This window comes from Myotis yumanensis, unplaced genomic scaffold, assembly GCF_028538775.1.
Source record: "Myotis yumanensis isolate MYYU_CA2020_CCGP unplaced genomic scaffold, mMyoYum1.0.hap1 SCAF_8, whole genome shotgun sequence".
In the NCBI taxonomy this organism is placed as follows: Eukaryota; Metazoa; Chordata; class Mammalia; order Chiroptera; family Vespertilionidae; genus Myotis; species Myotis yumanensis.
This window is the reverse complement of record NW_027223759.1, coordinates 59915951-59935300: the sequence shown is the minus strand read 5'-3', so window position 1 is coordinate 59935300 and position 19350 is coordinate 59915951. Positions and strand designations below refer to the sequence as shown.

The following is a 19350-nucleotide window of genomic DNA, read 5'->3' as shown; positions in this document are numbered from 1 at the left end:
GATATAATTTTGAAAGGCATTGGGGGTCAGAGGACTTTCAGCTAAAGGAACTGAAGAGTGTCCCTCCTTGCCTAGGACCCTTGCTTTTATTAACACAATTTGTCCTAAGGCAAGGTGGAGATAATACACTTCAAAGGGTAAGGTTTCAAAGGGTACAGAGTCCATTGTCAGAATGGGGGAATAGCCTACGGCTGTTCAGGTGTTTGGCCAGTAGGAGGCAATAACATGTAGATTAAGATGCCCTTTAACTGTCTGGCAGCCATAATCAATTTCCTATTCAGGTCTGGGGAAATGCCTTTAGCCATTCCCAGATGGTGACTACATGTGTGACTGAACCCTGTTGAGTCCCCAAGTTTCATCAACCTTTTGATGGAACTCTTAAAATTATGACATGCTGGAATTGGTTCCCGGCACCTTATGACCTAGCAATTCCACTTCTGGATATATATCTGAAGAAACTCAAAATACTAATTTGAAAAGATATATGTACCCCTATTTTCATTGCAGCATTATTTACAATAGCCAAAATATAGAAGCAACCAAGGTGTCCATCAATAGACAATTGGATAAATTATAATAGGTCATACAATGGAATATTATTTGGCTATAAAAAAGAATGAAAAGTTACCATTTGTGATAGCATGGATGGACCTAAAGGGTTTATGCTAAGTGAAATAAGTATGCTAAGTAAGCTAAGTCAGTCAGAGAAAGACAAATACCACATGATTTCACTTATATGTGGAATCTAAAGAACAAAATAAATGAACAAACAAAACAGGAACAGACTCATAGATGCAGAGAACAAGTTGATTGTTGCCAGATGGGAGGGGTGTTGGGGGGATAGGTGCACAAGGTGAATGGATTAAGAAGAACAAATTGGTAGTCACAAAATAGTCATGGGGATGTAAAGCACAACATAGGAATATAATCAGTAATATTGTAATAACTATGCATGGGGCCAGGTGGGTACTAGAATTATCAGGGGGAATCACTATAAATTCTATAAATGCCTAACCACTATGCTGTACACCTGAAACTAACATAAAATAATATTGAATGTCAACTGTAATTGAAAAAGAAAAACATTAATATAAAAATAATTTTTAAAAATTACTGTGGCTGCTTTTTTTTTTCCTTTTTGAGAGGCTGAGGAACTGACTCTGGAGGATTTTCCATCAGGACATCTATATATATAAAAGCCTAAGCAACCGAACAACCAGTTGAACAGTTGCTATGATGCGCACTGACCACCAAGGGGCAGATACTCAACACAGGATCTGCCCCCTGGTGGTCAGTGTGCTAACACAGTGGGAGTGCTGCTCAGCTGACCAATGGGTGCCAGGCACCGGGCTCATGGCTGGCAAGCACAGCTACAGTGGTGCAAGCCTCTTCCACCTCTGCAGCAGCGCGATTGGGCAGAGGTGGCGTCAGGCACAGCGGGCTGGAATGATCGGGAGCAGCCCGGGCTCCGGCTCCTCCCTGGCTGCCTGCTGTGTAGCACACTACTACATCCCTCAGGGGATGTTGTACTGCTGGTTATCCCCCAAGAGGACCCAGATTGCAAGAGGGAGCAAGCCAGGCTGAGGGACCCCGCTGGTGTATGAATCCGTGCACCGGGCTGCTAGTTTTAGATAAGATTTCACACAACAGTGATATCATTGGAAATGGTTCATGGTGTCTCAGTAAAGGACAATACACATTTGAACATTATTCTGATTTCTTGTTAAAAACAAATATCAGCTTCCTGACTTTAAAATTGCAACTTTGCTTGAAAAATCATTAGACTGAATAACTTTTAACATATCATTTAATGATAAGCTTTATTCAAATAAGTAGTCCTTGCCTGTGGTGAGTGGCCGGTGCAGTTTATGCCCAAGGAGGAGCTGCAGGGTAGGTGGGTGCTGCGGTGCAACCTGAAACCCTGGGAGATGAGAGGAGTGGAGTCTCAAGGCAGGCTTCTGGGTGCTTCTCCAGAAGGGGTAAGCCACGAGGTTGGGCCTCTGCACCCTCCTGCAGGCTCTGCTCCTGGTGAACAAGTGTTTGTGAAGGACCAACCAGATGAAGAGCTCAGGTCCAAGAAGAAAGTCTTTCAACAGTTGCAGGCTGACTTGAAAACTTCTGAGGAGTGCAGTGCACAGTGGAAGCGAACCAACTTCAACACCAAGCTTGGGTGCATCTCCTGTAAATCACTGAAATGGGAAGCATTAGCTAGCTAACCTGGCATCTTCCATCCTTCTCCCATCATCCTGAATCATCTACTGTCTCCTCAATTTGCTCCTTTCCGCACCCATTTACCCATCTTCCAGGACATTGAAACAGGATGTTTGGGATTTTTTTAAAGTTTCAGAACTTGGTCAGAGGCAGCTCAACCTCCCTAGAATACAGTATCTTCCCAGTCTGGCTATGTAAATGTAATAAAACAAGGCTAAATTATCCTAATTGGAGAAAAGCCTGTCTCTTTTAGTGACAGGTTGACTTAGAACATTCATTTTAAAATATAGTTTTATTATTTTTAAATGCCTATAGTCACATTGCTGACAAGGGCAGGGAAGGGGAAAGTAGGCTATAAGAATCATATACATGCAATTTATGGTAATCATATTATGCATGTTTAGCAGTTTTTATCCATGATTATCTCAAAAAAAATTCCTTCATCTTTAGCCTTAATTAGGCTTAATTGCTTTTGGTAGTTTTCCTAACCAGTAAGCTGTGTTTTAGATGGAGTAAGGTAAAATTTTAGCAGGTACTAGTTAAAAATACTTACATTTCTTAATGAGTATGAAGGAAATTAAGGAGTCTGTGTTTTTTATGTTTTAAGTTTAGCCAATAAATTCATTAAGAACAATTTCAAAGCTTATTTATGCCTACATTCTCTCCCATAATTCCACTGTCTTATGAACAACCCTGTAGTCTACAAACCTGCCTATTCACCGTCCTGTAAATATTTCCTGCTCTGTCTGATATTTTTGCTTTGATTAGATGCAGAATTGGGAAAGGCAGACAGGTAGCTTGATTCTGGATTGAGGTTTGCCAGATGTAAGGGATGAAAGGAACACAGGGCAAGAGAGTTTAGGAAACTGAAAGGGAATGGCTGAAGTTCTGGACTGGTGCTACCTATGATGTTATAGATCAACTAGGGTCCCTCGGCCTGGCCTTTACCCTCTCACAATCCGTGACCCCTCAGGGGATGTCAAACTGCCGGTTTCGGCCCAATCCCTGCAGGCCAGGCTGAGGGACCCCACTAGTGCACAATCTGTGCACTGGGCCTCTAGTATGCATATAAGATCTTTGGTTAATCTCTTCCTGCCCTCTCCCCCCCCCCCCCTTCCCTCTGAGAGTCATCAGTCTGTTCCATGTTTCCATGCCTGTGCATTGAGCATCTGCCCCCTGGTGGTCAGTTCATGTCATAGCTACCAGTTGAACGGTTGGCCAGTCACTTAGGCTTTTATATATATAGATTGTGAGAGTAACTGGGCAATCTCACTGGAAGGACAGGAAATTGGGGTATGTGACTGGGACATATGAATTAGAAATTTTATGTCTAAAGTACTTACCAAAAAAACTGACTTCAAGGCTACTTGACTGTAATATTTTTTGGTATAAAACAGAATTTGGTATAAATTTGGTTAGACTTGGATCTCAACCAAAGGGGAGACATGACTGAAGCCCTGGCAGCCTGCTTCCCCTGCTTTGTTCAGGCCCTCCTTATTTATGCTGCAGGATCTCAGTGACATTTTTGCTGATCTCTGTCACCTCAATCTATTCCTCTTCAAGTTTGTCCTAAAAGAGCTACTGAGCTATTTTTTCATAACCAGAATTATAAAGTTAACTGTGCCAACTAGAATGTTCTGAATAAATGTTTATTTAACTTAAATTCAAATCAAAGTTTTAACTTTGTGAATCATAGTTTAAGGTTGTGGAGCTCAGTCCAGCCATCTAACCAGCCAAACGCAAGCCCCTTGTTGTTTCATATCTCCCCAACCTCCCATTCTCATTATTTCCTAGAAAAGGCACTTCCCTGGTTTAATTAAACACAATCAATTCAACGTCAGCAACCCAGTCGATCCAATCAACCCAATGGGTGCAATCCAATGAAGACATTTTCATTCTCTTTCACGCCAGTAAGCCTGACGCTGCACTTTTGCACACCTGGAGCTGCTTCATACATTTTATCGATCTCTATTTTTTAATCTAGTACTGTTTCACTTTGCCCTGAAAGTTGTCCCAGTTCATCTCCATCAATTGAAATCATTTAATTTTAAAACCTTGTGCAAGACTGGCTGTTTTTGGAAGGTTATCCAGAACCTTTAGAACTAAGTTTATACATACTTCAGAGTAAGTAATTGTTAACTTACTAATATCCCTTAGTTTTAAAAACACTTTTTCTTCTCTACTATCTAATCAAATTTAAAGCAATAATTGCCTTCCTTTTCATACCCTCCTCAGAGTTCTCAGTAGGTCCTGAATCACATAATGAAAAAAAAAAAAAAGTAATCCTCATAGGAATGCCATTGATTAAAAAAGGAAAAAAAGAAAGAATAATCGACTCCTCATTCATAAATCCTGACGTTGTTTTTAGTTAGTACAGAGCATGCTGCCGTAATATGAAGATAATGTCTGAAATCATTTATAAGGGACTTGGAGGTTTGTTGTGATATTTAGACATTAGACCTCACTTTTCAAAATGGACATTTTGTTGTTGTTAATCCTCACCTCAGAATATTTTTTCCACTGATTTTTAGAGTGGAAGGGAAGGAGGAAGAGGAACAGAGATAGAGAGAGGTAGAGAGAGAGAGAGAGAGAGAGAGAGAAACATTGATGTGAGTGAGGCACATCAATAGGTTACCTTCCACATGTGTCCAGACTGGGGCTGGGAATGGAACCTGCGACCCAGTTACATGCCCTTGGAATGGAACCTGTGACCCTTTGGTGTGTGGGCTGGTGCTCTAACTGCTTAGCCGCACCGGCCAGGGGTCAAAGTGGACATTTTTACAACTGATTGTGTAAGACTCTAGTTCTAGATACTAACAGTAGTGCTGGAATAGGGCTGAGAAGCAAATTGGTGGTGGTAAAGATCATTTTGAAGGGTCACATAAAAAGGAACTTTGGTTTTAAAATATTGAATGATAAGTATAACTGAAGAGCTCATTAGCTACAAGATTAGGAAGGGCAAAGAGAATTTATATCTGAAAGGAAAAAATAAAGGTCAAGCCTCTTTATACTTTCAAATGTTGGCTATATTAAAGTTTGAAATTGTGATGTGTTTCTTAGAGCCAGCTAAAATAAGCTCAAGAAACATTTTATTTTTTTATGCATTTCTGTATCTCCTCTACATTTTTTATTATGGAAAGTTGTAAGCGCTTAAAAAGCTGTCAGAATAATTTAATGCACCCCCTTATACCCATTGCCCAGATTCAACAATCACAAACTCATGGCTAATTGTATTTTATCTGTACTCCAGCTCTTAACTCTCTCGTCCACTTCTCATATATTTCAGTATGCATCTCCAGAAGATAAGGACTCTTTCTATTATTACAAATCCCATACAATTTCCAGGCATAATTAAGAATACTTAATGTTATCCAGGGTTTACATTACTCTCTCACAAATGTCACCTTTCTTTTATAGTTTGTTTGAATCATAATTTAAATAAGGTCTACACTTTGCAAATGACTGATCAGTTTCAGTCTATTAGGTGATCCCCACTCCAGTTTTTTCTTGTAATTAATTTGCTGAAGAAATGGAACATTTTTCTCTCGAAAATTGTTTCCCACAACCTAGTCTATGCTGGCTGCCTTCCCATGTGTTTTACATGTTCCCCAGTCCCTGCAGTGACTGAATACTCTGACTCAGGTTCAGAGAGTGTGTTGTGTGTATTTATTTTTAATGCATATTTCCTTTCTTCTGTCCAAACACACATAACTGTTGTCTTTCTTTTTTGCGATGTTAACAGCCACTGATGATACATCCCTAGATCCCCAACCTACTGCTAAATGGTGATACTTAATTCTATTATTTCTTCTTCATTTGTTAGATGTATTACTTCTAGTATGAGAAACTTCCTCTTATCTGCCTCTGAATTATCCAGTGATACTGTTTATTTAGGAAAAGCAGAATAAATGATCACTCCTTTCATTCACTAGTATTTACTGATTCCAAAATGATAATTTGGTTTACAGGTATTCTCCCATGCTGACTAGTTATAAACTCTCATTTAAGTTTGCAAAGTGCATTGAAATTATTATCTTTATAAATGCTCAAATAAAAATGTATTTTGAATGTTGCTTTTATTATCTTTTCAGGTGTCATCCAAGTATTAGGCAGCAACATATGTAAAACAACTATTAAAAAGGAGTTGTGCACACCTGTATAATTTAGATAACAAGAGGGGCAATGCTCCCTCCACAATACGTATAAGTCATGCTTCCTCTAGCACTGGGAGGATTTTTGTGTGTATCAAAGGGCTGAAACACCTAAGCAAGCACACCTTCCATGAAGCAATACCTACAGTTTTTCCTGAAATATGTAGGCAAAAAAGTAAACTCTTCATAATTATTTTTTAAAAGCAACCCCATGTTCATTGCAACATTATTTATAATAGCCAAGATGTGGAAACAACCTAAGTGTCCAGTTCTAGATAAATGGACAAAAAAATTTTGTGATACATACACACACATATACAGTGTAATATTGTTCAACCATAAAAAGGAATGGAGTTTTCCAATTTGCGACAACATGGATGGATGTCAAAGGCATTATGCTAAGAAAAATAGGTCAGACAAAGACAAATACCATACAGTCGGTCTCATATGTAGAATCTTAAATAAACAAACAGACCAAGCTCATTGGTACAGAGAATAGGTTTGAGGTTGCCAGGAGCAGGGGGAGAGGGGGAGTAGAAGAAATGCTGATGGGGTTTAAAGGGTAAAAAGAAAAAATAATACATTACAATTCCCCCTCCCCACTCCTCTTACTCGAGCTAGCATCACAGATCCTTGGCTATTTGTGCAACTGGAAAATAAATTGATAACTAAGAGTGGCTTTGCAGATCAGACCCTCAGTGGAACCGTGGAACTGGGTGACATTGAGTAACCCATTCCTGACTGAAAAGTCAGCAGTGACGAGGCCCAGCCAGGAGAGAGGGGAAAGCCCTGGGGGCCCTGTTAGCAAAGTGGGAGGAGAGGACAGGGTGCTGATTATTCTTTAGAGCCTTAGGAAAAGCACAATCCCCAAAGAGATCAACTTTTTGTCCCAGGTCTCTCTGATGAAAGGCATAGGGGGAAAGCAACCAGTGCAGTTATGGTTATATAATCCTGTTAAAGAAAACTTTCTCCCTGTAGTCTGAAACTGCTAAACATCAAGTCGAGGAAAATTAACACTACGGTGTCGGGTGAATTTCCCGCCAAAATATAAGATGGCGCGGGCAATTATTTAGGTTTCCCGCGCAAAATCAGAGTTAGTTTAAAATGCCTATATCTTTTGAAGTATGGGTTCGATTGAAATGAAATTTTCGGTTTCTTGTGTAAAAAATGAAAATTTATTCAATCACAGACATTTTTTTATCTATTCAGTACATAAATAATTCGATATATATAAACTAAATACGAAAAACCCAAAAAATACTTATTACCTAAAAATATACACATATTTTTAAAGTTTAAAATAAAATTTTCATAATAAATCAAAACAAATAGAAATTAATAGTTTTTTAGCGTATGATATTTTTCAAAACACGCCCCTTTATGTAGAGGTATATTGCAAAATTTGCACATGTAGCGTGTCTCACTGCGCAATTTATGAACGGAACATACGCGACACCTTCTCAAAATGTTTTTCTTTTTTCCACTTCCGACAATTGCCTGTAACGTATGCTTTCTCATGTCCATCGATAGCCTGCATGGTGGATCAGATGTAGGTGGTTTAGCCCGCATTCCAGAAGTAGACGGTACTGGTTGAAGGTCTGGAACAATGTCCATGTCCTCTGGAATATCATCCGTCAACCAGTGGATAGCTGTTTGTTTCAAAAACATTTTAAAACCCATTTTTCTTTGCCTCACTGATTTGTAAACTGCATAAGAATTAAATAATGCGCAATTTATCATATACATTGCCAACCTTTTTGTCCATTTGACCGTCCTCCGCAATATCGAATAATATGAAAGGTATTGGTCGGCCCGGTCAACACCTTTCATATGTTTATTGTAGTCAATGAGTGCATTCGGTTTGACAATTTTCTTTTTTGATGTTCTGTCAATATTCTGACTTTCTTCCATCTCCGCAGAATGAATCGAAGAAATCAGGTATACAGGCTTTTTTGATTGCCACACTTGTAACAATATATCATTTTTCCTTATAAATTTTGTTTCACCTTTTATCAAAGAAATTGTTTGAAAATCTTTAGGTATACCTCGATTTTTCCGGATTGTTCCACATATTCTGAATTTGTTTTTCATAAGTGCTTCACAATTTGCGACGCTATTATAATAATTGTCCATATATATATGGTACCACGAATCAGTGTATGGAGACACTACTGTTTGTATCGTTTCCAATAATCGCTTTCCTTCGCCGCAATAAATTTCCATGTTACAGATATATCCTGTATCACTTTCGCACAACAAACGAACCAATATTCCATATTTAACGATCTTGCCAGCATTATATACCCTAAAGAATAATCTTCCCCTCCAAGGTACGATCCCTTCATCTAGTGATAATTGCTGATGAGGTTTGTAAATATTTATAAATTTAGGCACAAAATAATCTAGTACTGGTCTCACTTTGCAAAGTCTATCTGATTCATTTACGATATCCGCATTATTATTGAAGTGCCAAGCTTTCCATATCTGTCGGAACCTGTCTCTCGTCATCGTTTTACCAAAATATGGCGTCTCCGTCCATGGCTCCGTGTCTCCGTCCATGGCTCCGTGGTCCAATAGTCATCTCTTCTATCTTTGCGCACCTGTCCCATGAGAACAATTAACCCTAAAAACTTCTTCATCTCTTGAAGGGTTATATCTTTCCACTTTAGGCTTTTTTTTGAAAGTTTGAAATTATTCCTATTTTGATTATAATACCTGTTTGACTCCTCTACAAGAAATTCAAAAAAATCATCTCCGATAAATAATTTCACGGCATCTTCTATATTATTTATAACAGCGTCTGTGTTTAATCCTTGATGCCCTAAAAAATCTTCTAAGACCGGTGGATTATCAACATGCGACCATTCTTCTCTCCCGCCTTCTATATCTGACTCTGAGTCAGAGCTGGAGCTCGAAATTCTTCGTCGCCTCAATGTCCTGGGACGCACCATTACTTCATCATCACTAGAATCTTCATCACTTGTACTCGCATTTTCAAGATCGCTATCACAAGAATAATTGGACAACTTGTCTGCACAAAACTCATCATCACTATAGTCTGAATGCTGCGACATTCTAGGTTAAAGCAAATAAAAATAATACTAACTGAAAATAGCGGTACTCCGATAGATATCTGATATAAAAAAATAATTATTATGCGAACACTTTGCGGAACGATTTTATTTTATTTGGTTAAAAAATTCTATATGAATGTCTTTATCACAATATATTTAAATATTTAAACACGTAATAATATTCACAAAACTCAAAACTAAAGACTTCCGGACACAAGAAGTATTTCTCAATAGCTATTCTCTTTGCATGGTGAGATATCCAGGGATATCGGTTATAAAATGAGAAAACAATACATTGGTACCCTAACGGTATTGTACTCGACCAGCGCCATAAAGTGTTCTCTACTTACAAGGGATTTTTATGATACCTATTACCCCAATGGGTATGAAACGGTTCGCATACGCAGGTAGGTATCTTTGTGAACGGCAAACAAACAAATATTTGGTAATACGCAGTTACAATCGGCCCGAGTTTACACGTTTCCCGCACTCCACCGCAAATCTATATGAAGCGAGTTAAGACGGCTCCCACGGAGTACGCGCAATTCACGCGAGCCGACTTAACTCGTTTCCCGCAATCCAAGTGTTAACTCTTGTTATATTTTTAAATATAAGAAAAACCCCCACTAATTATTGTCAAATTTTAGGCCATTCCAAATTCTTTGCCACACTAGGTTTTTGTGACTAGTTAATGCACTGATTCAGTATTGGGAGCTTCTGTTTCTACCACGAATGATAGTGAGATAATATTATGTAGTGTTTGAGAAAGAACTCATCCTGGCCCTTGATCCTTAGTAATGTTTGATAAATATTAGCTACTGGTGATATTAATAATAATAACTACAGTGAGCTAACTGCCATATTTTGAGCCTTGTACTAAGCAGAAACTGGTTTTATATAAAACTCCTCAGAGAAGACCAGACACAACACACTTATATCCAATTATGTGGTAATTTACTACATAATCCTTTTGGCTTTAATGGAGTTTTAAAGGTAAAGAACAACTTCAGTATAGCCCTTATAATGCTAACATTGACATTCTTGTTAAAACTTCTTCCAATGTTTTTCTCTATGGCTACCATAATCCTATATAATAAAAGGCTAATGTACAAATAAACTGAACGGTGGAAGGACCAGTCACTATGATGCATACTGGCCACCAGGGGGCAGGCACTCAATGTAGGAGCTGCCCCCTGCTGGTCAGTGCGCTCCCACAGGGGGAGTGCTGCTCAGCCAGAAGCTGGGCTCAAGGCTGGCGAGCGCCATGGCAGTGGCAGGAGCCTCTCCCACCTCCGCGGCAGTGCTAAGTATGTCCAACTGATGGCTTAGGGGAGCGAGCCTAAACTGTCAGTCGGACATCTCCCAAGGGCTCCTGGACTGCAAGAGGGCACAGGCCAGGCTCAGGGACCCCCCTGAGTGCATGAATTTCATGCACCGGGCCTCTAGTGATAATATAGTTTCCCTCTTCCCCCTGCCACCCACCTGAACATTAATCTTCATGAGGAGAAGAGAGTAGAAGCTAAAGGCCTCAAAGTCTGGTATACAGTCTACTCTGCACTCTTGATAACATGGTGGTCACAGTGATATGTAAAGAATCAGCAACATCAGTGTGGCCTAGGAGCTATTAGGAAGGCAAATCCATGTTCCCACCCACTACACTAAATCAAGAGACTGAGGGAGGGGTCTTACAAGTCCTCCAGGTGACTCTGATATTCACTAAGGCTTGGAGAACACTGGCTGAGCAGAGTTGGCAGGGTACGAGGTGGTTGGAAACAGTAAGAGTCAAACATGGTGCATTAAGAAGAGGGCTGATTCTTCTCTATGGAAAAGATTAATCAAAAATTTATATGCATGTATGCATAACCCATGGACACAGACAGTGTGGTGAAGGTCTGGGGAGGGGGCAGGAGTAGGGTGAAGGGGGTCAATGGAAGAAACAGGGGGGACATCTGTAATACTTTCAACAATAAAGGTAAATTTAAAAAATAAAACACACTTATCAGCTGAAGTCTGAACCACAGAAAAAGGCACCAGTAACTTGTGGCAGATAGGCTGCTCAGGAACACCTTCCCTCTTCTTTTCCCCACACTTACGCCATTTACATAAAGTGACCCTGGGAAATAAGTAGATTTTATGGGGAGAATAGAAAAATTTGTTTCAAAAACAGATACTTAGGAATCTGGGTGCTGTGTCTGTCCTGTAGTTTTTCTAACATTCAGCACATTCAACTGTCAGATTCCCACCAGGTATTAGAAACTTGCCAATATTTAACAGGCCTATTCTTTTCTTTCTAGGTACACATCCTTCTCAACCCCTCTTCAAATGACTAGTCTCTTAGAACTTAACAGGCATGTGAATAGTCCAAAACCTAACCTAGAACGGCAAAGTGAACTATGCTAAAATCCTTTCATGCCAGCTTCTTGATTTACCCCCTCAAACACTGTCTTAGTCTGCCTTCACCTTCTCTAAATTTTTAATTACTCCACATTGTTTTCTAAAGAGCAGGGTGCTCTTTCCATTGTGCACATTGTGCCACTATGCTCATAAATTAAGTCAAGAGAGTTTAAAGATTAGAAGCCTCTAATTAAGGAAGGCTTAATTTGAGAGCAAAGAAATAGAGGGTGATTAATTCTTGCTGATAGTTGCAGTATAATTTGCCTAAAACAATTACAGGTTACTTGTGACTCACCTGATGTGAGGATCTCTACTAGGAATATAATAGATTTGAAAATTATGTTAGAAAAAGCTGGCTGGGTTTTTTTTTTTTCAGAGTCAAGTATTATATATTGATTTTCATAATTAAACAGAATAAAATCTGAAATGCAGTCTCATTGGCTTTGGACAGAGGGAATCAAGGATTTTATTTATTTATTATAATTATTACTCTGATAGCCCCACTATAGTCTGGTTGCTCAAAATAGAGAATAGACTTAGTAGCTTTCCTTCTTTCTCTTCCTTCCTTTCTTTCTGTATTCTTATAGAAATCACAGTCACTCTTTGGTATTATTAGAGATAAGGCATGTGTGTGACTGCTCAGCTGGTTGTACCAAATCCTGCTACTGTGTATCAGAAAATGGATTATATGTCTATGCAAAATACTCTTTAGTAAAATACTATTTATAATAGAGTTTTTATCCATCAGTGGCTCACGAAATTGAAAAATATTTGAATACTAACTAATGTATTTTAAAAGTCAGTGGGTATATTTTGGGTACCTACCATTGTCAAGAACTGTGAGGGGTTTGCGATTCTGCCCTGCTCACAAGCTAACAAGGTAACTGGTCACACAAGATCACTGGGATTTTATTACTCCTCATATTGAGAAACATGGACATTTATCATCGGTTTGTTACATAGGTCATGTTTCCACTGATTCACTTCTTCTCCATCCCCCTCAAGAAACCCCCATTAACCTCCCAATCTTCTAAAGAGACTGTGAGAAAAATCTGCCCAACCTTTACTCCACCAGGAGATGTGATCTTTATTATCCAGGACTGGAAACAAATCTTCCTCTGCTCTAGAAGGAGACACTATATCTTCCCAGGCTGTTTGTTATACAAACATCATTAGAAAGGCAGTCCAAGGGTGTGCAGAAATGCCATGAAAAATTGTCTCTCAATGTTACGTACTTATTACACCAGATGCTGTAAGGGACAAGAGAAGAGGAAAGATACAAATGATATGCCTTGGTCTTGCTGAAGGAAAACAATCTATTAGCAAGAGCTTATTTGGAGAATCACACAGATGGAGGTTCTAATCCTATTTTTGCTACTTACAGCAGTGTGAGTTTCATCCGGTTTCTTTAGGTCTCTGAGCCTCAGTTCCCGCATCTGTAAAATGGACACAATTACCCATCTTTCAGGGTTTCTTTGAGGTTGAAATGAAATATACAGTTAACTAAGTAGGATTCATTTGCTGATACAATGAAAATATTGAGATGCTAGTAAGAACTAGTACACATTAAGAGCAGTAGTGTTTTCAAATAAGTAAAAATAGAGAAGATAAGACACTTTGCTGAACATAATTTATCTTTTTCTTGAATTCATTGGAGTGACGTTGATAATAAAATTATATAGGTTTTGCTATACAATTCTACAATGCATCACCTGTATATTGTGTGTTTGCTGTTGTCTGTGTCCATGAGTCTTTGTTTAGTCTCTTCACCAATCTCACCCAGCCCCCAACCTCCTCCCCTCTGACAGCTGTCAGTCTGTTCTCTGTATCCATGAGTCTGTCTCCATTTGTTAGTTTATTTTGCACATTGGATTCCACATATAAGTGAAATTATATGGTACTTGTCTTCTCTGCTGGTTTATTTCTTTTTTATTTTATTTATTTTAGAGATAGAGAAAGGGAGAGATAGAAACAAAGATGAGAGTGAAATATCCATCTGCTGCTTCCTGCATGTCCCCTACTGGGGATCTAGTCCACACCTGGGCATATGCTCTGACCAGGAATTAGACCAGTCACCTCTTGGTTCATGGGTTGATGCTCAACTAAGCCACACTGGCCAGGCTCTCTACTGGCTTATTTTACTTAGCATAATATTCTCTAGGTTCATCCATATTGTTGAAGGAAGAAAAATCTCATTATCATTATGATGTAACACTAATGTCAAACAAGAATGAATGTATGTGTTCTTGTCTAGTGAGAGGTCTCTCTCTATATCAGTGGTTCTCAACCTTCTGGCCCTTTAAATACAGTTCCTCATGTTGTGACCCAACCATAATATTATTTTCGTTGCTACTTCATAACTGTAATGTTGCTACTGTTATGAATCGTAATGTAAATATCTGATATGCAGGATGGTCTTAGGCAACCCCTGTGAAAGGGTCGTTCGACTGCCAAAGGGGTCACGACCCACAGGTTGAGAACCGCTGCTCTATATAATTATGTTCTCTAAAAATATATGCTATTGATTTAATATTTTTCTCTTATTCAGGAAGTGTGAATGAAGTATTTTAAAATAGTGGTAAGTCCTATGCAGTGGTTAAAAACCCTATAAAATGTTGGACTGGGCCCTGGAAGACAGAACTCCACACAGCATATAATACCCATTAACACTTGGAGTGCGGGTGAATTTCCCGCCAAAATATAAGATGGCTCTGTCTTTTGGTTTTGTCCCATCCACCAAAAGGGTGGATTACAAACAAATATTTGGTAATACGCAGTTACAATCGGCCCGAGTTTACACGTTTCCCGCACTCCAAGTGTTAATTTCCCGGGCAATGCTAGGCTCCAATGATGAATTTCATATTGGCAGAGCTAAACTAAGAAAATGTTCACCTTGTTAGGACTATTGACCATAGCTGATAAATGGCAGCATCCTAAATGGCCCTTCTGTATTGGAGCAGTTTTATGATGACTCAATGACCATTTGAAATGGAAAGGGAAATGTTTGCCAGGAGGTGATGAGAAGTGACATATTCCATCATCATAATTCCTATTGCACAAATGTACCCACTTTTAATAAAATCATTTGTTGTGAAAACCGGACTTCATGCTGTTTGCACATGAAAGCATGTTGTCATAAGGTATGATAGCATGCTACATTCAATTGCCAGGTACTGTGTGCTTTGTGACAGGCCACCATGATGAAATGTTTTCTTTTAGTAGCTGCTATAAGGAAAGTTTTTTTGTTTTATTTGTTTTTTTAAGTAAAAACATTTGGTCAAAACTTTAAATAGCAAGGCCAATATTTTAATACTTAGAATAACACAGATCGTTTAGAAATAAAACTTAGAAGTTTTATCAGAAGTTGATTTTGTGAAAAACATTCAATTAAAATATAGATAATCTATATGCTAGATAAGAAAAAAATGAAATACTAGAAAAAAGAGAGTAGAGAGTAAAGCATCTGCTTAATAATGTCCTACTGGGAATGTCTTGATTTGTAAATATCTTTGAAAGTTACCTAAATGCTATTGAGTACTCAAACAGCACCCACCAGTGAAACTATGCTCAGATGGTCTTTTGTGGCTGTATCTGAATGTTAGAAAGAACACTATTCCCTTGAATCCCTTGTAACCTAACTTTATTATGGCAATGCCTCTCTCTATCACCACGACCCTTGGAATATCTTTCTTATAAATGCCTTCTGAGTGCCAGGCCCTGGGTTGGGCTCTCTATTTATATCTCATACTAGAGGCCTGGTGCACAAAAATTTGTGCACTCAGGGGGGTCCCTCAGCCCGGCCTGTGCCCTCTTGCAGTCTGGGGCCCCTCGGGGGATGTGCTGACTTAGGCCCACTCCCCAGGGGATCAGGCCTAAGCTGGCAGTCAGACATCCCTCTGGCAGCCCGGGAGCCCTCGGGGGATGTCCACTTGCCAGCGGGGAGCAGACCTAAGCTGCAGTCGGACATCCTTAGCACTGCTGAGGAGGCAGGAGAGGCTCCCGCCACCACCACTGTGCTGGCAGCCGTCAGCCTGGTTTGTGGCTGAGCAGAGCTCCTCCTGTGGGAACACACTGACCACCAGAGGGCAGCTCCTGCATTGAGCGTCTGCCCCCTGGTGGTCAATGTGTGTCATAGTGACCAGTCATTCCCAGTCGTTCTGCTGTTAGGGTCAATTTGCATATTACCCTTTTATTATACAGGATATTTAAATTTTTATTTGTATTTTGGACTATTAATTCATTCACATGATTTATTGCCAACAGCTATGTGAAAAGATTCCCTCCTGTGCTCGCTTCAGCAGCACATATACTAAAATTGGAACGATACAGAGAAAATTAGCATGTCCCCTGCGCAAGGATGACACGCAAATTCGTGAAGTGTTCCATATTAAAAAAAATAAAAGATTTCCTCCTACTGCTTCCCAACAAATTCCCATTGTTCACACGCCCACAGAAGTGGTCATCATAATTGCTTTCTTATTATCCGTCAGAGAATTTTATATGCAATCAGGTGGAGCAGGTGTCTACTTCCACACAGTCTCACCAATACAGTGTGTTATTAAACTTAATTTACACATTAATATTTTATTGCCATTTGATAAATGACTCTGGCACTCCATTAAGTTTCATAACTTGTTCAACATCATATAAGGTAAAATTGAAGGTGAGAGGATTTGAAATGAGGCCAGTTTGACGAACTGAAAAGTCCATGTCATTCCCCTACATAATACTAACAACTTATTGTAACTTGGGTGAAACTGAGAAGGTTAAGGGGCCTTTCTAAGGACACACAAAAAGGTGACACATGTTCAGGGTTAAGACCGAATCTTCTCATGCTTTCTCTAATGTTCTTTTTATTGCTATTATCTCAGTGCTTTTGGATGTTCTGATTCATTTTTATATTTTTACTGTGTTTTTTTTTATCCTTGTATTTCAGTTAGGGTGATTTATATTGATATATCTTCAAGGTCACTGATTCTTTCCTCAGTTGAGCTCATCATAGGCATTGTTCATTCCTCTTCTGGTGTTTTTTGTTTGTAGCATTTCCACTTGATTATTTCTTATGACTTTTATCTCTCTGGTGAAATTATCCATTTTATCATGCATTTTTCCATTTAAAGCTTTTAAAATATAAATTACAGTTATTTTAAATTTCAACACAATTAGATGTATTTCCAATAGCTGTGCCATACATAAGTCTAAATCTATAAAATGCCTTCTTACATGGCAATGTGCTGGGGGTTTTTTCCTTCTTCTTTTTTATATTTCTCATTATTTTTGTTCTTAAAGCTTTATGTATTATATACAGCAGTAGGGATTGAGGTAAAAAAGTTTTCATGTCTAGAAATGAGTACGCCTTTCCTTCTGTTACGTCTGTAGTGTGGGGATATGAGCCAATTTAGTCAGGAGTGGAGCTGGGTGAGAGTTTGTTGTTGCTATGGATACATTAAGAGAACCACAGTTTCGAATTCTTTTGGGGATATTTGTGTTTAGGGTTAAGGCTCATTTACCAGAGGGATTTTCCCCAATGTATGCTTAACTCTCAGCTCTTTGGGGCTTCCCTATGAGCTTCCCTATGAGCCTCAGATAACTTCCCCACTTTCTTATCTTTCTCTTATCTCTCTCCAGCAATATTCCAGTGCTGCTTGTAATTAAATACTTGTTTTTCTGGTGGTGATAGATGGGGGAGAAGTTCTCTGAGCCCAGCATGTATTGCTGTCCATCTCCCATGGACACAATGGCTTTTTTTTTTTCCTATTTTCTTTCCCAGATAGAATTGGTTTTTACTAGTATTCTAAGGGCAACAGCATTTGTTCTCTCTCCCCACGCAAGACCTTTGTGACTTAGTGGTGATAGAGAATAAGAATCTGAGGGCTTTATGTTCCTTTATGTTCTTCCCACCATAGTTGATGTCCCCCTTCCAGGCTTTCACCATGATGAATGCCCTCTCGGACATCATCAGCCTTTCTGCTGGGGTCCAGCCCCAGCGGGTCCAGGGGTTCCCAAAGGTGTGGACGGAGTCGGCGGAGAATGAATGACACGGAGGCAGTGTTCAGGTGATCATCGTGGCCAGGTTCCTCTTAGCCAGGTACCTCCCTTTATTGTCATCTAACATCTGTATATATACTATTTGGTCCCAATCCTATCCATTCAATACAAAAGGCCAGGGGGCTTCCCAACTCCATTCAAAGGCTACTCTATTGTTCCACTAAGCTACAAGGAAGTAATTGAAGGAGGTCACTCCAAGCAAAGATCAAAGTGACCAACCACCCCTCTGACACTCATTTAAAGGGTTTACTGATAAAAATCCTCACCTGGGGAAACAACCTTTCTTCTCCTAGCCAGGTTCCTTCCCCTATTGTCCTCTTACATCTGCATTTATCCCATTTGATCTTAATCCCATCCATTCCATTCCAAAGGCTAGGGCATTTCTCATCTCCATTACAAGGTCCCTTGAAACATCCCTGCAGGGACTGCCTCAAGTAGCCAGGGTGAATTGGCTTCCAGCACCTTTCTTCCTTTTTTCTTCCCTTCCTGTTCCTTTTTCAGTACTTCCCTTCACATCTCTTTTCTTCCTTGTCCTTCCTTCCATTTCTCTCTCTTTCTCTCTCTCTCTCTCTCTCTCTCTCTCTCTCTCTCTGTCTCCCTCCCTCCCTCCCTCCCTCCCTCCATTTCTTCCTCTCTGTCTCCCTCCCTCCCTCCCTCCCTCTTTCCCTCCCTATAAGAACTTGGTGAAGTTCACAGAAAAGAGCTTCTAAGCATTTGTGAGCTCATTCTGTATCTCCAGTCCCCAGGGGCTCCACATTTTCTCCAGTTCACACTTGCCATCTACAAATTTGCTAACAATTCTGACAGATTTCTTCTAACTGTACTCTGGCAACATTGGCCACTGGTAAAAAAGTGCTCATGTTCTGTTTCTATAGCCTTAGAGTGTGGGCTAGTTGGTTGCCCTGTGACCTCAACTCTCTGGTGGGTATGACAAAGTAAAAAAAAAAGTTGCAGTTTTTTTCAGCTTTTATTTTTGTTGTTGTTGGTAAGGCGCTGGAAGTGACAGTCTTTCCAGCTCTCTACAATCCAGACAGAAACTGAAAGTATTTGTTAATTGCAGTTTATATGTACATACAACTGAATACTGACATTTCAATCAAATTTAAATTGAGTTCCTCTTTGGGATGGCTACTCGGTAGGATAATTAGTAGACTATGTATCCCAAAGCATCCATTCTAATAAGGAATTTATCCTTTACCTATTCAGTCATTGTCTCTAAATTTTCTTCAGGAAGCTAGCAAGAAATTAGGGGCTCTAAATGGTAGCATTGTTATTACTAAGCAGAAATGGAAACTAATAACATTCAGTTTTGAAAGAGATGTTTTTGGTAAGACAATATGATCTCCCTGTGAAGTCAATGGGCTCTGCTTTATTGGCAGAAAATGGGAAATTTCCATTTGAAGTCCAGACCATATATATATATATCTCCTCAATACAGAGAAACCACCTGATGGTTTAATCCATTATTTCCC

The 19350-nt window shown here is 39.4% G+C and overlaps 1 non-coding gene across 1 annotated transcript; it reads left to right on the top strand.

Moving 5' to 3' along the window:
- Positions 1–16115: 16115 nt before the first annotated feature.
- On the top strand, positions 16116–16222 carry LOC139015847 (U6 spliceosomal RNA). Its single transcript, XR_011472504.1, has one exon. It is a non-coding gene; the product is annotated as a U6 spliceosomal RNA (small nuclear RNA).
- Positions 16223–19350: the final 3128 nt, after the last annotated feature.